The sequence below is a fragment of the Balaenoptera acutorostrata genome, chromosome 14, assembly GCF_949987535.1.
Source record: "Balaenoptera acutorostrata chromosome 14, mBalAcu1.1, whole genome shotgun sequence".
NCBI lineage: Eukaryota > Metazoa > Chordata > Mammalia > Artiodactyla > Balaenopteridae > Balaenoptera > Balaenoptera acutorostrata.
Genome location: NC_080077.1, coordinates 73,077,805 through 73,099,193, shown reverse-complemented (window position 1 = coordinate 73,099,193; position 21,389 = coordinate 73,077,805). Strand labels below are relative to the sequence as shown.

The 21,389-nt window shown below is 44.1% G+C and overlaps 1 long non-coding RNA gene across 2 annotated transcripts in view; it reads left to right on the top strand.

Annotated features, from left to right (window-relative positions):
* The first annotated feature begins 7,961 nt into the window (after window positions 1-7,961).
* LOC103002292 (uncharacterized) overlaps window positions 7,962-21,389 on the top strand; it is a 42,439-nt gene continuing 29,011 nt past the window's right edge. The window contains exons 1-2 of one of the 2 annotated variants that reach the window (XR_452306.2): window positions 7,962-9,088; window positions 17,890-17,979. This is a non-coding gene — a long non-coding RNA (uncharacterized LOC103002292). Of the gene's footprint in view, window positions 9,089-9,903; window positions 9,977-17,889; window positions 17,980-21,389 lie in introns of those variants that run through there. The other variant, XR_009005218.1, reaches the window with a different exon arrangement.

The following is a 21,389-nucleotide window of genomic DNA, read 5'->3' as shown; positions in this document are numbered from 1 at the left end:
TCGCTCTGTTTAACCTCCACACTGTTGGCTGCCCCATTATCTCTTACTTCTCTCTTAGTTTCCAGTACAGTGATTCAGGCAGTAGCTTCGCCACTGCGATCTTTTTACCGTAGCTCCAGGGGGAACTCGCGGTTCCTCCAAGGAAACCAGAAGAGCGGGAACCAGAGCAGGCGGTGCTCAGGGGCGTCTCCGCACGCGCCGCCCGGCGGGCCCGGCAGCCTCAGGGTCAAACAGGACTCCCCAACAACCTGAGCAGGAGGCCTCTTTTAAAAGATTGAGAACCAGACTCAACCAGGAGGAGGTGTTTTGCATTTGCAAAAAAAGGCTTTGCGAACGGTCTGGAGCGGTCCGGACCTCGGTGGACCTCCAGACTCCGCGGCGTCCTAGGCGGGTAGTATAGCCTTAAAAGTAAGTGCAAACCTGGTTTCTGAAGCCTGCCCGAAGACGGGCGCAAGCCCGGGAGAGCGCAGTGGCCGCCTGGAGGGCTGGGGCAGGGAGTGGGGAGGGGGATGCGGTGGAGGGAGGGCCGCAGACCTGGCAGCAGGCTGCGCACCGAGCTCCGCGCGGCCGGGGCATCTGAAGCCAGCATCCGCAGCCTGCGGGGACCGAGCGCTCCGCTCCACGCCCAGGCTTTCAGTGGCCCCAAGGAGGAGCGACCCGAGGCTCCTCTGAGCTGCCCTTGCGGACTTGGAGAGGTGGAGGCGCTGAGGCCCAAGGGTGGAGTCGCCGGGGCCCTGAGGCCTACTCCGGGGGAACGGCTCTTCTGGAGAAATCCCAGGCCGCCAGGGACGATCGCGGTTTTCCAGACGCGAAGCCTGCTTTGTAGACGGGTTCTTGTCCGTTTACAGGCCCCGCAGCTCAAACTGATTTAGAAGGGACTACACGGGCCTGCAGGGCCCCAAGGCCTCCTATATCCCTACACCGCTTCTTTCTCCTTTACCCCGGGCAGCAAGGGGCGCAGCCCTCGGGACGCGCGGACACTGGGGACTTGGGCCCCACAGACAAGCTGAAAAGCCGGGCCTCACACACATCCACTATGTCAGATAGAACGTGGCCCTTAGAAATAATCCAGATGTGCCCTGGGCGCCCGGGACAGGACCAAGGCTCTGGTGTCCTTAGTCCAAGTCCAGGCTGGCCTTTGGGAACCACAGCGATAGAGCCGCACCGCCGCTCTCCACCTTGGGCTCGCATGGAATCCGGCTCAGACTCCAGGACCCAGCGGGACCAGCTGCCCCCGACCCCACGAAGCAGAAGGTCGCAGACCTCAGCTCACCCCCGACCTTCGCTCCCGAGAGGGGAAGCCGAGCTTCTCCAGGAGCCTGAGGGAAGGAAGGCGGGTTTGGCAGGCTGGCGGAGTCGCGGCCTTCGAAGCGCTGGCGAAGCCACCACCCTAATCGGGCGTTTTCTCAAAAGCGTGGCACGCGCGTGCCAGAGTCGAGCCAGGGCCTTGCACTTTGCCAGTCAAGAGAGCAAAGGAATCGGGGACAGGGCGCAAACTGGCGGGAGAAAAACTCGACAGGGTGCGCGCGTGCACGTGCCTGTATGTACGTGGATGCGCGTGTGTGCACCTGCGAGGGTGTAAACATGGGTGGGCCTGTGTACCGGGGAGCGTGTGCCTCTCGTCACTTTAAGAGAGAAAATGTCTGTTCCCAGTATGAGCTATGTTAAGGAAACGATTAAAACTGAATTAAACTGTCAGGCCTCTGGCAAGAATAGCACGGCTCTATTTCAAATAAAAGTCATCCAGGGAAGAACATTATCAGAGTGGGCTTCTCTCAGGAACTTGGGCGGGGAGAGAGGGAAGGACACAAGAGCCTTGCGAATGGTACCTAGTGGAATCTGTGTCCAGCCAGTTAGCAAAACTATCGCGGGAGGGGGGTGGGCGTTGAAAAGCATAGTCAGTTCCTCTTCCTTATTTTTCTCTGTGCATTTTAAAATTGGACAGTTCTGAAAGATTTTTTTAAACGCATTCTGTCGGTTCCCGCTGTGCTTTCTCAGCCTAGAGCCTGTTTACACTATATATAGTGTAATATATATATGTTTGGAGAGAGCTTGCTATTTCCACTTACCTGACGTAGCTACTTGTATTTATAAACAGTTACTTATTTTTAAATTCTAAATTTAAAAATCCTATGCGTTAGGATTTCATTCTCTAGATAGACTTTTTTTTTCTTTTAAACTTGACGGTGGCCATAAGAGTTTCTAACCCTTACGATTAATTTCCCACACTCAAGACATGACACAGGAGGTGAGCCCTGGCTACAAGAGAGTCTGTTCTTGGCCATTGAATGGGAGTTGCTTCAGGTGGTCCCCAAGTTTCCAAACAGGCGGGAACCGGACTTCCATGCGCTAAAAAAAAAAAAAAAAAAAGTTTATTATTAGCTAGAAGATTAACCTAGCGAGAAGTACAGAAATAGATGGGAGTGGGGGTGAGCAAGGGCCCAATCCTAGCACTAAGGTGGGTACTTATTCGGCTGCCTTAATTTGTAACAATTTGGGAAGAAGGTACAGCCTAAGTGGGGGCGTGGACGTCAGAGTCGCGGAGTCACCAGGCAGCACCTTACTCGCTGGCTGGAGCTCCCTCTCTCCTCCCTTCCTTCCCTTACCGTCTTCCACTCTCTTCGTTATCTGCCCTGGTCTTCTTCTCGCCTCTCCCTCTGATCTGGGTTAATAAAAACAATAATTATAACCTGTATAAGTTTACAAAGAGTAATTTACGGGAGTAAATTCAGTCGGCCGGGGGCTGGACCGCTGCGCTGTCGAGGGCTTCCTTCCTGCCGGGTCTCCGGCTGCAGCTGCAAACCCAGGCCCCGTGGAGAAAGCGATCCAGAACCGCGATTCCTCGCGGCTCGCTTCTGTCGTGGATTTGCACACACACACACAGCACTATCCAACATGTTGGCGATTGTTTACCATTCTCCTCCTCCAACAACAAGTCTCTTAAGTACTCTCATCAGCTGAGCGCGAGTCTCAATAGCAAAGAAATCGCGCAGCCTACCGAAGTGCTCTTCGGGGCTCCCGAGCGCCCAAACTCAGTTTGGGGTCCGGAGAGATTCCTTTTAGTGCTGGTTTTTCAATCAATGATCGTGTCTCGGTGAGGTTTAGGGGAGGTGCGCTGTTTGGAGAGAGCAAAAGGCGTGTACTCTAATGGTAAGCTTGTCGTCATTACTCCCTCCCTCCCTCCACTTCCAGTTCTCCAGGGAAAGGTAAAGGAAGGGAGAAGTGAGGCCTCTGACCCACCAAGTCGAGGGGCTGTGAGGACGTAATGAACCTGTAATGTATCCGGAAGAAAACTCACTCGGCTGGACGAATGAGCTTCGCCACTCATGTCCAATTTCCAGCAGCATCTGCTCTACCTCCAGACGATGCTGGAATTATTTTTCACCCTGTGCGTGAAAAACCGCACCCTTCACTTCCTCATTCATTGACCTACACTCCTCTGACGACACTACTACAGTAACGGGTTAGTAACAGAAATGTCCAAGAAGGAAACACTTGTCTCTATCACTAATACCTGATCCAAATATAAGCTGGCTTCAAGGAGGTAATGAAATTAATACCTAGATGTAAATGGATACCCAAAGATGGGTAGATGGACATTGCTGAATTGCAACAGGTCAATTTGGACATAAATCAAACTGAGGCAATGAATGGGGAAATTAAATAATATTCTCTAAATAGTTAATGGGCATTTTAATAGTTTATGCTTTATAAAATGTTTAAATTGATATTTAAGATATGCAGCTTCATATTCTTTGAATTAAATATTTAATGTTATATTTCCCCATAAACAAAGATTTTCTTGAGTCTGCTGGTTTAATTAAATGAATTGAAAAGGGAACTGAGTGCCTGAGGCTCCAATAACTAGGTAGGATGTTTAGCTTTTTATACAAATTATTACACCCTCTAATTGGCTGTAAATTGGGCCCTGTTGTCCTATTTCACATCTGTAGATACCCACAGTTATTAAACAGTGAAAATTCTGTGGGCATTTATATAATTTGCTGAAAGTATGAATAAAGAATGTGGCTGAAATTTATTCATATTTTTGTACTGACAGATGAGGCATTTCAGTTTCAGCTGAATGAAAAGACTTTTAACAGATTAATTTAAGGCTAGCACTGGAACTGCATAAAAAGAAGTGAGCTATTGAAAAATAGTATTAAGAATGAACCCTGAATTTAAACACATGGGCAAAAAATTTGAGAACAAGCTTTGACTTTTCTACATTACTTTTGGTTTTGCTTTGTTTTCACTTTTAATTGTGTAAACTTTCCCATCCTTTAACGAGTGTAAGATGAACAATTAAGATAGCTGAAAAATGAAAGAGTTTAAGGTTTTCCCCATTTTGGATATAAAAATATTAAAATTTTTCTCAAATAAAATAATCTTACTGGAATACACTTCCAACCTGGGTTTTCAGGAATCGTCAAGCAAAAGAACAGTAATAACAAGAGGATCTTTACCAAAACATTTAGAAATTTTGGAAATGTTGCTTGTAAAGAATTCTCAGCACATAAAACACTGCATTTCCAAATTCAGTCTCAAGAAGAAAGAGGGAGAGGAAAAAAGCTATCCAGGCCAAGCACAATAGGTGATGTAAATTTTGAATAACTAGCATTTCTAGAAGACTTGTGCTTTTTTCTGTTAACCTTTACTCTTTGGTGCAGGTTCCTTCTCAAATTACATAAAATGTACTTTAAGAAGCACTCACTACCTGCTACAGATGTCCAGGAAAAACTGAATTATGGAAGTCGGAAACATATGGCAGTTGCCTGTTGCAAAAAGAAGGTACATATGAAAGTTATAAATTTCTTTCTTTAAGTCAGCATTGTAAATGCATTTTATAGGGTTCACAGTATGTATTACACCTGTAGATTTAATTTTTGAAAAACACGTTTTTAGGAGAAATTTGTGGTTTGGGATTCTAAGAGAAAGAACTCGTCTTGATGTGTTAGAAATAAAGAAAAAACAACAAATAAAAATAAATATGTGGAGAGGCAAACCTTTTTCTTTTAATTTCCCAGTTGGTTACACTGAAAAGGACTTCAGACCATCTATTGGCAAAGGATTACTCACAACACAGGAGTTCCCCGTCAGCAGAGCATGCTGCATTTACTGAGTTCCAGCTCTGAAGAAGCAGAGATGCCAACCTGAGCAAAACCAGTTTGGGGTCGATATAAAAAACACCAGATTAAGAATTGGATCACACAAATGTCAAAACCACACCAATATATTTGTTTTTGAGAAAAATTTCCAACTACTTGCTGATCTTTTTCCCCATCAAAATATTAGGTTTAATTTAATTTTATTTAACGCCTTTGAAACGTTTTGTTTGAAGTCGTAATTTAATATTATATATTCGGTACGGATACCAAGCACTATCAACTACCAAGTATCTTCTCTTAAACCTTCAGAGTTATTTGAAAATAATCCCTCCAACTTTCTACCTGAAGCCCCCTTTGGTATCTTTAAATTTAATTTTAATTTGTGGATTTTAAGAGTCACAGCTCTCCTGTTCCATTTTATTTGGAGAAATGTTAGAAGCATGTTATATGAATGATCTTGGTCAAAAAGAAGTTTAAACAAATATATACTTGTTTAATACCCTAAGACTGGGGCAGGTGCCTACATTTAAGGTCGCTGTGGGTTCACGTCAAGAAAACCGTCTTCAGATTCCCCTTGTGGAAGCTAGGGAAACGCTCGTGCCTGATCTCCGCTTTGCTGTGTTAGAATGAAATTTACTTGCTGGGGTGCAGGTTGTGTGAAATAATGCAAAAATAATAGCAGATGCTCTCCACCCCGGCAGAACTTTTATTTGGTTGAGTTTTGAATTCCCCTAAGTGATCAATTGTTGAGTGGTCGCCTGAGTGGGTTTTCTCTTTTCCAGATACTGCCTTACTTAAGGCCAGTCCTGCCCAGGCTTTAGACCATTCGATCTATGTGCGGCGGTAAGATATCGAGCTTTCATTATTGGGGGCTTCCAGACAGGTTGGGGAGAAGAATGCCTGAGGCGCAGAAAAGACTATCAGATTCTTTTCTGCTTATTCACAGAAATTTGGGAACATGGAAAGTGCCGAGAAATTTCTGGTTTCCTTCTCCAAGTCTTAGGTCGTTTCCAGAGCTCCCACCCTGTCCTGCCCAGACGGTTCTCGTTAACATTTACAATTGGAGCTCTTCAAGGGGACCCCCCCAAGATAGCATACATTATTTAATAACAAAAACAGCAGTAACGGTAAAAAGAAATAAAGAAATCAGTCCAGTTTCCAGGGGTACCCTAGAAACCCCAAGGCAGATCCGACTGGTAAAACATTCACGAATTCACATTCTCGATGAGGTTCCACGCCTAAAATTAAAATCCAGTCTGGGTGTCTGAAGCTCGTTTTGCTCTGGTCAATACCTGCGTTTTCTTTCATTTTGTTTCCGTTCCCTCCTGGGTTTGGTGCCTTTTTTTTTTTTTTCTTTCCCATTTGCAAAGACAATCTGATTTACAGTTTGACTGAGAGTTGCATTTCTGTTTAGAAGGTGAAACGTCCAAGTCAGTTAGCCAAATTATTCCCCGACGGCTCCAATATTGCGCCAGAGTCCCAGAGTCAGTTATTTTTATGTCTGACTGTATTTCAAATGTGCAGGGTGATAAATAAAACACGCCTCGAGCTGCAAACTATCTCAGTGTGATGAGGAACAATTGACAAAAATTAACTCAGCCAAAGCGTTGGGGTTCTCGAGAGCGGCTGGAGCATAAATCAGTATCCTGGCAGCTTCGGGAAGCAGCGCGCTTGAAGCCGCGCGCCCGCTGCAGCCGCAATTTTCCAGCAACTGCTGGGCTCGCCTGGCTTGAGTGAGCGAGGCTCCGCCACGGGGATCCGAGCGGGAATCGGATTCCACCCCGAGTTCAGAGTCATCCGAGGAAGGGACATGTTAGGGGAGAAAGGCATGGCCACGCCTAAGCGACTCCGTAATTTATCACTGAGACTTCTCCAGTGGGTTGTGTGCGAGTGAAGTCAAGAGGACTAGGAAGGCAAACTCGGGGGTGGGGGCTTGAGCAGGGAGTAACAACCCCCGACTGTCTCTGGATCCCAGAGGAGCTTCTTTCATTGCTCAAGTCACTTGAAAAGGAGATTCGTCTCAGCTATTAATTAAACCTATTTTACGGAAAATCAAGGAAGGCGCCTGGAAAGCTCTCTGCGCTAGCGCTGTAACTGCTTGGAGTCCGGAGCCCGCCTGCATATTCACTCCCCAGTGCACACTCCGAGTCCTCGCCCCCTTCTCCAGAGAGGGGCGGCTGGCCGCGACACCCAGGAGACATGGGTCAGGCAGGGCGGAAGGTGTTCGGGTCGGTTGCCGCCGGCCCTCGCCACCTGTTGGAGAGACCAAGCCTAAGATCCCGCGCCCCAGGGCGGACTCGCGCTCAGCGGCCACAGGGAGTCAAGGCTGAGGAGCCGCGGGTCTCTGTTGCTAAGAGCAAAGAACAGCCCTCTCGGTGCTAAGTGCACAGTAAGTGCGAAGAATAAATACATCATCTCCCGGGGCGGCTCTCTCGGAAAGGCCTCTCAGCCCCCTGCCGTTCAGAGCCCGCTGAGGGCTATCGATTAGAGCAGGCGCCCGCGCCGCGCCGCGCCTGCGCCTCTGCTCGCTGGCTGAGAAGGGCGCGCTGCCCCGGCCACTGCGCACCACTCGCCTGGCGCGGCGCTAGCTCCTCCGAGGGGAACTAATAATAAGGATCATCAAAACCCTCAGAGACGTCCCCAGACCCAGGAGACCGCACAACCACGCTGACGATGTCCCGAGCCTCGTCCCACCCTGCCTGGGGAGCCTGAGCTGCGCCGCAGAGCCCGAACACAGCGTGCGCGGCGTGTGCGCATGTGTGCGTGCGTGAGCGTGCGTGTGCGTGCGGATTCGCCGCGCGCCGGCAGTCCCGGTGGCCGCGAGAGACGGGCAGTGTCTGGAGGAGAGGAGAGGAGGCCATTTGAATTAAGACTCTCCTTTTAAAAATGGGTTAAAGAACAAAGTGAGTGAAAACCTAAGCCCCCCCCACCCCCCGGAGGAAGCTCTAGTTCCGGGGCTGCGCGGGCCCCGTTTTTCCGGGGGTTATCGCACGGGAGTTGGTCGCCCACCGCGTCCGCTGTTGAGGTCGGGCGGCCGCATCCCGGGGCACCTGGGCCTCTTCGCGGCTCCTGGACTCCACGGCGCAGGTTTCCTCTCGAGCTCGGCTCGGCAATCCCGGGCCCCTGACCTCTGCAGCCGCGCCGCCCACCGCTTCCTCCCCCGAGGGCGTAAACCCGAATCCACTCCGGCCTCGGGCCTCGGCCTGCGCCATGGCCCGCGGACCGCCCGGCTCTGAGGATTCTGGGCTGGGGAGAGGCGGGCTGAGCTCCCCTCCTGACGCGATTCCGCACGCATCTGTTTCGGGACCCTGGCCGTGTCCCGGCCTTAACCTCCTCAGCGTTACAACGGGGATAATAATCCTTGCCGGCTCGCCCGCCAGGTGGTGGCTGGATAATATATTCCGGTGGAGGAGTGAGGAGGATTGGCAGAGACTGTCAACTACTCCGCTGGGTGGCCGTTCACAGCCCTCCCAGATTGGAGGGCGGGGGTAGTTCGCCCCCGGCCTGCGACCTCCCGGAAGAAAGGGGCTCGTGGTTGTTTAGGTTGCGCAGAGCCCGCCACGCTTCCGGCGGGGGCACGTGGCGCCTTTGGGGACCTTCGCCTCACTGTCCCGAGCTCGGCCTGGGGCGGAGCAGCCTTCTGGGCACCCTGTACTCGGTTCTGCGCGGACCCCACCGTCTCGCCGCGGGCAGCAGCCGTAGGAGACTCCGGAACGTCTGGCCAGATCTGGAGCTGAGCGTCCCCGACTGAACCCAGGCAGAAAGGGAAGCCCTGTAGGTTGTCCTGATCTGCGGACGCAGTTGAGGCGACCCTGAGTCTCGCAGGAAAACCAGTCCCAGAGAAGACGTTGGCCTCTGTTGGTCAGACCTCCGCGGAGAGTCTCAAAGGAAGAAGTCCCACCAACTCTTCACAAAACTATAAAACCATCTAGAAAAGGAAGCGTCCACATGGATTGAGGGAAACAGTTGAGAATTAAAAGGTAAATAGAAAGAGGAACTTGAAAGGAATATTAATGTACATTTTCTTTGCACCTGAGTTCAGGTTAACACTCAAACAAAAAAGGACTTAAATTTCTCCAGGCCCTAGGCCTGCTAGCGCATAGTTCCCAGGCCAGTTCCCGTGACCTGTTACCATTATCAGTGCTCCAGATAGTGGGCGAGGAATGAGCTTCTTTCTCATTGTCATTTTCCATTTATAACTGCAGGGCACGCTACTGATGAACTTTCTTGACTTTTCTCATTAGTGAGGTTCTCTTGGGTTTTTTGTTGCTGTTTGTTTTGTTGTTTAGAAAGGCACATCTCGCAAGTTTGTAAGTAGGTCAACTGTTGCAAGCTGTCCCATCTTGAATCATATAGCAGAGGAAAAAATGAATACAAAATAACCTGTATATGGGGATAGTGAGCTAAGATGGCTATGGGCTCTCAGTTGCGTAGTATTTCTAAGACTTCATTTGAAAAAATGAAAAACATTTTGGGGCAGTTACAGTTACATTAGTACATGTTGTGGAAATAAGCTTGCAGTTAGAGAAAAATTATTAGAAACAGCTGTGATGTTAATGTTTCAAAACCCAAAGTGCTCAGTATGCTCAGTATCTACTTTTCATAATTTTTTCTTGTGCATCCAAATAGTGCACTCCTCTGTGTGTAATACAAGACACTTGTTTAATAAAGCAAATGATTGTCTGTGTCAGGGAGATTTGGTCCTCTTTCCCTCTCCCAGTCCATATGCAGAGCAGATCAAAGACCTGATTACCTCTGTCTTTCCAAAGGCACCAGATGGTGTCTTGATTTTTTTTTCAGATATTTTAGCAATCGAATTCAAAGGACTAAAGAATGTGTGTGATGCTACAGATGAAAGCTGTACCCAGGTAAATTATTTTTTAAATTAATGTCATGCCTATCTTACCTTATTCCACTAAAGTTTCGAGGAGTCTCTTGAGAATATATATAATGAATAAATAAATATATAAATGGCAAGTAAAGGTTAGAACCAAGTAAAATAGAAATCACAATCCAGGATCAAGATAAGAAGACTATAACTCTGATATGCATGTGGAGTACTACACAGTTATTAAACAGGAACTTTGGATTTGTCTCTGAGCTTCCTAGCAGCAAGAGTAAAGAGCAAAACAAGATCCTTTTAGTGCACAGGGAGAAATCTAATCTGTTCCTTATAGTAAGCAGTAGTTCCCTAAAATGATAATGATGATGATAGTAATGATGCTCGCGGCAGCAGCTGTTCCATTTGGGAGATCAACTGCCCTTCCTCTCCATGCCTTCCAAATTCCAACACATTCAGATACTCCTCTTGGGTTGTTTTTACTTTGTTACAGTTAGGCTAAAAGCTGCTTCTCTGCATAGAGGCAGTTTAGCATCTGGAAGGAACTTTGGAATCAGAGACATCTGAATTCAGTACTGGCTTTTGCACTTAGGGCTCTGCTGTAACCCTTGGCAAGGCATTTAATCTCTCTCTCTCTCTCTCTCTCTCTCTCTCTCTCTGAGACCCACTTTTCTTTATAAAGTGGAGACAGTTTATCCCATAGGCTTATAGGAGAGGGCTTTCTACATCCTGACACTAAGAAACTCTTTGTGTGAGGCTGTTGCTGTTTTTATTTTCCTTCACATAGCACAAATGTTAGTTTCCTTCCCCTTTTCCACAGCTACACAGCATTCAATGGCACTTCTACCTTTGGGCCTCAGAGCAAATGAGAATGCCAGGCTTTAGACTTGAAGACCTGTCAGTGCAGTTATATGAGCAAGGTCTCTGAGGTCCTTTACTCTCCCTACTTACCTGTAGTATTTTTCTGGGGAGAGAAGGGGGTATTGGTAAGATGGACCTTGTCTTAAACCAGCAAGTGTAAGAGGGCGTCAGTCCCTGAGGCTGCAGGTCCACAGGTGGGTTCTATACAGCAGCGCCACTCCTGGTCACCAGTGGGGATGGCAGCTGTCTGGATGACCTGGATAATGAGGTGAGTCATGCCATGAATGAGTTCCAGGAGACGGTAGATAGATCTCTTGAGTATTTTTTTGGAGGGGAAAAGAGCACTACAGTTTTGCAGGTCACTATAGAAAGTCAGTAATCTCGTAAGTATTGAGGATTTGGGGCAGGAGCTAAATAGAAGGTGACCCTCTCCTTTCCCCCATCCTCCCTCACCCTGCCTCTTACTGTGTAGAGCTTCTAAACTGAGTACTTGCGAAGAATCCAGTAGTGGCTCTAGGTTTTATGGAGACAGGTTCTCTGTCCTGGATCCACCACCTAAGACTATCCAGGCAGTTGGCCTCCAAGAGGTCCTCTCTTTTTGTCTCTCTTCCCTCTTTCACCTGCTCAGTACCCACTAAACTCTCACCTTTCTCCTGCTAAAGCTTGCACGTTGATAATGGGTTAAATATCAATCTAGTGTATCTAAGTCTTTATATTTTCCAAGTTAGTTGTATCTTAGAAAAGAATGGAGGTGTATATGTGCATGTGTGACCTGTTCTACAGGATTGTAAGCATCCCAAGGTCAAAAACGTCATGGTGTTTATGCATTGACTGAATTTGGAACAGCAGATCATTTGTTTCAGGTTGAGGTGGCCCCAAGACTAAGATGCCAAGAAGCACACTTGTGCTTGTTGTTTGTGGAGTACAGGCCAAATGATCCAGAATACATCTCCACCTTCTCTCCTTAGCAGATGCACAGAATATGGCAGAAGGGAAACAGGCTTTATGATGGCTTTTTGTGATGGATTTTTCCCCAGCTAATTAGGTGCATAGTGGGTATTGAGCAGTGTGGTGTGCAGCCAGCAGTGGGGCCCACCTGACCCTGGGAAGGGGTTTAGAGAGGCCTGCCTGTTCCTGTGGCATGGATTTCGTGGCCACGTTTGCCAACTCTCTGAAACTCTCTCAGGGGAAGGGAAAGAAGGAGTGAGAAGACAACTATACTCTGTTAAAGTATATGAATCTGAATTCCTCTGCTGGTTTTAATGGATTCCAGAATTAAGGCTGAAGGCAGAACCAGTAGACTGTTTTCTAGAACAATGCTGTGAGAGAAGGATACAGTAAATTCTCACAATAAGGCATTTCCTTGCTTCCTCTATCAGTTGGGTCATTGAGCCTACAACCCAGCCCCTCCCTTCGTCCTCTATGCTTACCTTTAACTGGAGCTCCTCCAAGCAGCCCTTCATGCTGTGGCCCACCCAGAGCCTCAGCCTGGGCCAGCTGGTGCAGCACTCCTGCATTTCCTCCCTGGAAAACTGGTGCTTCTAGAGCTTCTGCTACTATTGCTTGCTGCCACCAAGTTGCTGAACTTGCCTGTTGCCTTAGTTACTGATACTGTCTCCACAGTCACCCCAACTTCCCATCGCTGGGCCTGCATACATGCTTGGGTCTTAGATGTTGGAGGCCCTGCTAAAGTGCTTCCTTCTTGCCTGTGTGGGGTTGGGCTGGGATGGTCCAGATCACTTGTCTTTTCTTCCTGCTGTGGATTCTCCTGGTTATTCCTTCGCTGCCTTCACCCACACAGCCGTAGAAGTGAGCTAATGCACTCTGGCCATTCCTCCTAAAGGTCCCCTCTTTGACTGGCAGGCCCAAAGGTATGGAATGGTACTTTCTGTGCACCTCCTTGTAGCTGCAGGAAGTACCCATGTACCCACATGTGAAGGCTGGTTGCTGGTCCCCTTCAGGCCAGTTAGGTTTCCTTGAGTTCAGTTGAATGCACATTCATCCCCATCTGTTTATGGTGCATTTATCATATAAGTTTCAGGCTTACTTATTTTAGAAAATTTCAACATTGTAGAAGTTACGTATTAGTCATGGAAAGTAATGCTAACTGCTATATCAAACAATCCTTGAATAACGGTGGAATAACCCAATACTAGTTTACTTCTCACTTAAGAGCCCCGTGTGGGTCAGGTGGCATCTTTCCTCCAGTTGGTGACTCAGGCACCCAGGCTGACTCCTTGTAGCTATGCCATTTGGAACTTGACTTCCAAGTTTGCCATGGAAACAGAAGAATGTATGGGGAAAGCACACCTATTCTTAATGACCTCAGCTTTGAAGTGACACTTATGACCTCTGTTCACACAGGAAAGCAATCCCAAAGCCCCATGTACCTGCAAAGGAATCTGGGGAACATAGTATTTTTTTTCCCAGGAAAATAGAAGTAAATTTGATGATTACCTAGCTTTTTCTCTGTTACAGGTTTTGAAGGGAAACCCCACTCTTTTCTGTATAAGGGAATGTCCAAGGCTAGTATGCTCCAGACTCAAAAGGACAGAGAAAATAGAATGCACTGTTTAATCAGGTATAAAAACTAAGATGAGTACTATAGGCCAATATTTGGTTTTTGCTTTTACGGAGCTGATTCAAGGACAAAGTTCTCTTTGAGGTCAGGGAGAATTACATTCCATGGAATTGAAACAAGGTGTCTGGAGGAAAATGAGGATGTGACGAGCCAAAGGATCTCCACTTATTGTGGAAACAGCTGTATCAGTGTTAAAAGCCCTAAATCCATCTATTACAGATCTCCATAGTGTTTTTATTGCCAGAGTAGTTTCCAGTGACTTGGAACTTGGGAAGGTTTAGCCAACAAGCTATAGTGATATTCCAAAATCCAGGAATTAATCATGTCTTTTCTGGCCTTTTACTTTTAGTCCTAATAGATGCTATCAGCACTCTCCCTTCCTTCTCTGTCTTGGTTAACATTTTATTTGTACCTTTAATGATTTAACAGATGTCAAACTTTGTTATGGGTTTGACAAGGGTTGACGTTGCTCGAACGTCCTTGCCCGGGTCTGGTTCGTTTATGAGGGGATAACAGACCACTGATGTCATTTTCATGTGCTTTGATGGAAGTTTTAGTGTCCCAACTCCCCTGTGGACAGAGTTTTACACTTCTAAAGTGGTTGCAGCCTTCTTGTTAAGTTCTTTTCCCAACACACTCTTGCATTTTACTTTCTCACTGAACAGTATATTGTAATACCATTTAGGATAGTTGGTTCAACACCAGTACGCTCAGATTTTCCAGATGAGAAGTATAGTTAAGAGAAGAAAACTCTAAATCTCCTCTTTTTTAAGAGAGATGATGGACATCGCACATTGATCTGTAGTTCTAGTCTTCGAAGAGACTAGAAAAACCTTTGTGCTGTCTGTTCTTAGAATAGTTGCATTTATTGTTTAAAATAGCTTGACTTATTATTTTCATTCCTGAACTTATGTGTGAGGAGGTCTTAGAAGTCCTGCCAGAACTTTAGAAGCCACTTGATTGGTTAATGCTCACTGGCCAGATTCAAAGCACCTAAGGAAGGCTCTGGCCAAAGAGAGAAGCTAAATGGGGATCCCTTGAGTGCCAGGAGACATATGTCATGAACTATACTGACCGTGGAGAAGACCTGGCCTTTACCGTCAGTAGTTTATAGCTAAATGAACTGTGTGAAAAATCAAAAATAAATTAACTGTATTAATAGGGCAGGGAAAGCATGGTCAGAGGCAAACCAATGATAATACCTAAAGGAAATGAAGGTGAAAATATTTGGCTGGTATTCTTTTACGCAGAAAGATTTAAAAAAACGTCCAAATAGGAGTCAGGGTCAAGTGAAGGAATAGGAGTTGAGAGGTTGTTTCTGGTGCAGATCCTTTAACATACTGCCTGTATGACTTTGAGGGAAGTTCTTTAACTTTTAGGAGGCTCTGTTTCCTCAACCAAGAAATAGAGTAATGTGGACCCTGGCAAACACATTAACTGATTGTGGATCAGATGAGACAGTATATTTGAAAGTGCTTTAAAACGGTAAAGTGCTGTGCAGGTAGCTTCCCAGCCCCACATCCACACACAAACTGTTGTGGCTCTGGGTGGAGGTGATGTGGAGGCGATTGTTTTTTTGGTATGTTGTTTGACACCATAAGTACCTGTAAAAACAGTAATGTTGGTAGAGACCATTTTTTCCCCCAAAGTTCACTTCCAGCTGCTAAAATCATTTGCTACGTGAATGGAAACATAAGTACGGTAGTATGTGGCACTTGGTGATGGCTCCAGATCAATTCTTTGACAATCAATTTGCCAAATTACCAATTGCAGGAAACCATCAGGTATATATCTTTTACCAGGGTAGAGAAGGTTTGTAAAGAGCCTTTTCACCAGCAGAAGGCAGGGCCAGGGCATACACCTGCAGAAATAGAAAAGGCTGTAAAGTGTGTTTAAAGGAAAGCTCATCCATCCGCATCTTAAATGCTGAGTGCTGGAGAATTGCTTCAGCATCTGAAATGTGAATCACATGGGAAATTGATAACTGAGCTGCCCTATCCAGTCATTTGTGAAAACTACTAGTGCGAACAATCACCAAAACTAATCTTTTGAAAAAATTCAACAATAACTCAGTGAATTGGTCATTCAGAAACTTTGTCAGACCAGTAAGGGGTGACCATTGATCACTGATTCAGATGAGAGTGGGTTGGATCTAAATTGCTTTCCCCATCTGTGTGTGTGTGTGTTGAGGAAGGGGGAGCACTGCAGTGGTGGCATTTAGGTAATGGAGATTTTCAGAGTTCAATGAGAGACAGACTCATAGTTTTCTATAGTTTATTCAGTTTGGAGCAGGATCCAGAACAGTATTGAGGGTAAGGTAGGAGGGGAGGCAAATGCTGGGGGTGAAACGGGCCTTGGAACCCAGGTGTACAGGGCCCATCCCATGAACACTGGAGTTCAGACACAGAGAAGCCAATCAGATTTCAGAAGCACCTACAGTGGGTTTAGAGCTGTGGTTAGGGAATGGCTCTGGAGCCCCTCAGGTGGTCAGAGATGTGGGCTGGTGACATTAGTGTCAGCATCTGAGAGCAACAAAGGACCAAAGCAGCCAGTGCTGAGCCAGAGGTCAGGAACCCCAAGTTCTGGCCCCAGTGTTTCCCTTAAATTGATGTAAACCAGTGTTCCAAACTCTTTGTGCAGGATTATTTTTTTGAATGTCAACCCATTTTGGATTGACATATGGTCCTGGTGTACATGACATACACTCAGCTTGTGCCACATGTGACTTACCAGGTGAATTAGATGACACCCAAACTGGTTTACATTCTGTTCAAGGAGATGAGTATACTACTGATTGTGGGCTTGCATGTCACAGAAATATCAAATTACTGTAAGTTTTTAAGTGTTTATTTTGTTTTTGATCTTTGTGAACTGATAACAGTTTATGGACTTTCAATGGAGTGCATGGTCTCAAAGTTGTTTTCTATTTTGACACTTTGTAAATGCAGATGTGGGAGGGGCACTAATCTTTCAAATACAGTGATGCTTCCTTTATGGGTCATTATTGGAGAATGAGAATGTGAAACAATATAGGTGAATGCTTCAGAAAATAGAAGCTTAAAATACTGGTTAAAAGGAGACTGGTTGTTTTGCAACCTCCATTTCTTCTTCTTCCTTAGTATTAGAACCCATAATCTTTGGTTGGACTCATGACCCTTGGAATAAAAACTACATTTCTCAGTTTCCTTGTAGCAAGGTGTGGTCATTTGCTAAATTCTGGACAGTAGCATATAAGCAGAGGTGGCATGGCAACTTCTGGGAAGCCTGAAAGGGAAAGCCCTGGAACGTGGACATAATTGCTCTGGCTCCAACACTGATGTGCTTGGCTGCCTTGGGAGTGCAGGCCCCGTAAAGCACAGCGACAGGACAGATGGGGCCTCAGCCCCTCTCTCCGTGGACTCAGTGTGGTACATCAGCCCCAGCTGCAGTGTCAGACGGATGTGAGAGAAGGAAATCAGATGCCATCGTTTTCAATGGTGTTTTATTTATTTGCTGAACCCAGTCCTTCACGATACAATTTTAAAATCCTGATGTTTGTATTAAAATATTTATTTAACAAAACACACTTTATTTCCCTAATCCTTAAACAGAGAGTTCAAAATACGATTTAATCTCTTTATGGTTAACAAGCATCACGACACAGGGCTATGATTATACGTGCCATCATCCAGGAGACCACAACTACTTGTTCATGAGGACTGTGCTTATAAGATCGTTTTCCTTGTCAGCTCTACCGCTTCTTACTTTCAGTGTGCCTGCATCTAAGAGTTAGGACTATATTCCTTTAAATTTTTTCTGCTTCCAGATGGCTGCAACATGGAAACCAAAAGTATAAAAATTGGGTTAGATCAATTCCACCTCTGTTTATTAAACACCTACTTACGTGCCAAGCACTGAACTGGATGCCAGGCATCCGTGTATGAACTAATGTAATCCTCAGTCTCAAGTTGTTTAAAATCCAGTGGGGCATTATTAGTGCCATCACAAAATATTCTAGGAGCGTTAAAGAGGAAGCTATTACTTTTGTCTGGTTTGGGAGCAAGGTTGTTAGGAGGGGTGGGAAATGTTCACAGAAAAGGTAACATTGGAGCTGGGTCCTGATGTGGGATGTTACCCGAGGAAGAAGTTGTTGATAAAGTCACTCCACGTAGGGACATAGCTCAGGAGAGCCATAGCAGAGTGACAGTGGATGCCATATTGGTGAAGTAGCCCAAGGAGGTGGAGGCATGTAGCTGTAAAGGGAAGTTGAAGGCACATTTAGATGGATTTTGAATGGTTTATTTAAGAGTTTGGTCTTTGTGGGCAATTGAGAGACATTGAAGTGTGTTGTTTGTTATTTGTGTGTTTTTAAGCAGGGCAAGGATATGACAAAATATCTAATCCTTAGGGAAATAATGTCAGACAACTCTGTGAAAGAAAAATTGAATGGGAAAAAGAATAGAAAAAAAAGGTAGGAACCTACTGCAGTATAATATATACTACGATCTATTGCATTATAGATCAGAAGAGGACCCAAGACATTGGCTATGAGGAAGGCGGATGCTTGTGAGACACGTTTTTAAAGAAGCAAGAAGACTTGCTGGACAAAGGTTGGTTGTATCTATGTATGTGGGATGAAAGAAAGGGAGTCAGTTACAGTTTCAGTGAGCCTGAGGGCACTTTTAACTGTGATGAGACTCAAAAGGAAGATTACCTTTAGGGAGGAAGGGGATTTTAATCAATCAGATTGTGTTGAGATAAGACCTAAAGAACATCAGGGTTTAATGTTCTACAGGCATTTACAAATTTTAATTATGTGCTCCCTAGGGGAAGGGCTGTGTTTATCTCTTCCTGTGGCATCCCCAACAAACGGTGTTTGACTATGACCACTGCACAGTATCAAATATATATTGAGATAATGACTAAATAATTCAACTGATGGAAAGGTCTAGGGAATAGATAGGTATTTGGACGTCAGCAGTATATGTGTGATGTTTGGGTCTGTGGGAATTGAAGAAATGAACAATCAAAAGCTTAAAGAGGGGTGAAAAGAGAATTTAGGAACCTTAGGAAATCTCATATAGGGATAAAGAGGAGAGGTAGTGAGGATGTATAAGAATGGGTGATCAGATAACAACATGTTCTAGAAAACAATACAGTTTTAAGATTGAGACAGTGGTGAATTCTATTAAATGCCACCACAGAGTAAAGTTTCATGAGGACTAAGCTCACTGATTTGGAATTAAGAATGACAGAGACTATTTAGAGAGCAATTTCTGTAGAGTGATGATTCTCAAACTTCAGTGTGCATCAGAATCATCAGGAGGGCTTGTTTGGTAGGTCTGGGATATTTGCATTTTTAACAAGTTGCCAGGTAATTCTACACTGTTGCTGATCCAGGATCATGCTTGAAGAACTACTGCTATAGTACTTCAGAGAGAAAACGATCAGATTATTTGGGGATGAAAGAGACTTTCCTAAAGGAAGAATTCCTGGAAAGATGGAAAAAAAAAAAAAAACCCACTCTCCTCACTAATTAAGACTTCATCACCTCCTGGTGGAAAAACAATAGAATAGATTTTTCTTAAATATTTGAAGCTGAAGAACTTTTGTCAAGACATGCAACCTCTTTGAACTTCTGTTTCCTATTCTGTATAAATAGGAGTAATAATAAAACCTACCTCTATGCATTGTTCTTAGGAATAAATGAAATATCAGTATTGTGATAGCATTCACCTGTGTTTAGTGCTCAAATAAATAATGTTGAATCTGAGCATATACACTGTTTATCCAAGGCCAAAAAGCCTATACATAAATGCATCTGTTAACAATAAAAACTGCCTCTACAAACTTCCAGCAGTCCTCCAAAATATTTTTTATAATTGGCACTCCAGTGCCATCTATAAATTATAAATTGAGCAAATATAAAAGGCTTGATGACTGTTTTCAGGGACAGTGGAATTTAATACTACATACCACAAAGCTTTTTCCTTCTTTCTCTTTAAATATGTGCTGTTCCAAAATTTCCATCTCCTGAAATATTTTCCTCTGGTCACTTTTAAAAATAAACATTTAAATTAACCATTCAACATTTCTTTCATTAATGTGATGAGTGAATATAAATCATTAAAACATGTTTGAGGAAAGACTACAAAAATCTATTCAAATAAAAATGTGAATGTTTGCTAAAGAATTTAATAGGAAGCCAAAACAAACTCTGTCAGTATTCTTTATTAAACAAATGAAGTATTCCTTTAAGTCACACTATATTTAAATAATGAATCTACAAGACTAGGTAAACAAACCAGGATTTTGAGAAATAAAATTTAAATATGTCTTACAAATATTCTAATCCAGTAATTATACTTAGGTAGGCAATAGTTACTGAGTGTGGTGTTTTATGGCTATATAATAATAATATTTTAAGATTGTGTCTGCATATTAAGAAAAGGAAAATATTTATGATAATATCAACTTCATATAATTGTTCTGAGCATTAAATTAAATAATATACATAAAATCTTTAGATTACTTAGAACAGAGTAAACACAATAATAACAACAATAATATACATAATAGCTACCACTATTTTTGTCTGAAATTATGGTCAAGTTGTTACCACATTAGCCTAGTTTAATCACTATCACATTATTATGTAGTATATATTATCATTAGCCTCATTTTACAGATGAGGAAATTAAACCTTAGGAAGTAATATTCCAAGTACCACAGCTAGTAAGTGGTGGAGGCAGTGGTAGAACCCAGGCTCTCTACCTCTAGAGCTCTCCCTCTCCCCTGCGAAGCCACTACTATACAACACCTCCATGTGTTGGTGCATATAGTATTGTGAATCTAATAGCAATGTTGATGAGGGAAAGCATGATACTGAATGTGTAGCCGATGCATTTAATTTGAAGGATTTAATTATAAAGCATGCTTGACGTTAACTTGAATGCAGGAAATGTGTCTAAAAGAAGACTGTGATCATGTAGAGAGTTACCAAAACATGCAAATAAAATGCTATACACATTTAGAAAATTACATATCTGATAATGGGCTTGCATCTAGAATAGGTAAAGAACTCTTACTACTCAGTAACAAAAAGACAAATAACCCAATTAAAAACTGAGCAAAGAATATGAATAGACATTTCTCCAAAGAAGTTATATAAATGGCCAAAAAGCACAAGAAACGGTGCTGGATATCATTGGCCATGAGGGAAATGCAAATCAAAAACACGAGATACCATTTCACACCTACTAGGATGGCTAGAATAAAGAAGTCAGATAATAACAAGTGATGGCGAGGATGTGGAGAAACTGGAACACTCATACACTGCTGGTGGGAATGTAAAATAGTATGCAACCACTTTGGAAAACAGTCTGGCAGTTCCTTAAATGAGTAAACATAGAGTTACCACATGACCCAGCAATTCCACTTCTAGATATATACCCAAGAGAAATGAAAACATATGCCCATCCAGAAACTTGCATATGAATGTTTATAGCAGCATTATTGATAATAGCCAAAAGGTGGAAACAACCCAATTATTCATCAACTGATGAATAGATAAATAAAATGTTGTATATCCATATAATGGAATGTTATTTGGTCATAAAAAGGAATGAAGTATTGATATATGTTACAACATGAATGAACCTTAAAAACATTATGCCAAGTGAAAGAAGCCATACAAAAATCAATGGCATTTCTGTATGGTAACAACAAACTGTCTGAAAAAGAAATAATGAAAACTATCCCACTTGCATAGCGTCAAAAACAAGAAAATACTTAAGAATTAATTTAACAAAGGAGGTGAAAGATCCGTAGGCTGAAAACTATAAGACTGTGATGAAAGAAACTGAAGAAGACACAAATAAATGGAAAGATGTCCCATGTTTATGGATTGGAAGAATTAATATTGCTAAAATGTCCACAATACCCAAAGCCATCTATAGATTCAATGCAATCTCCATCAAAATTCCAATGGCATTTTTCACAGAAATAGAAAAAAACTATC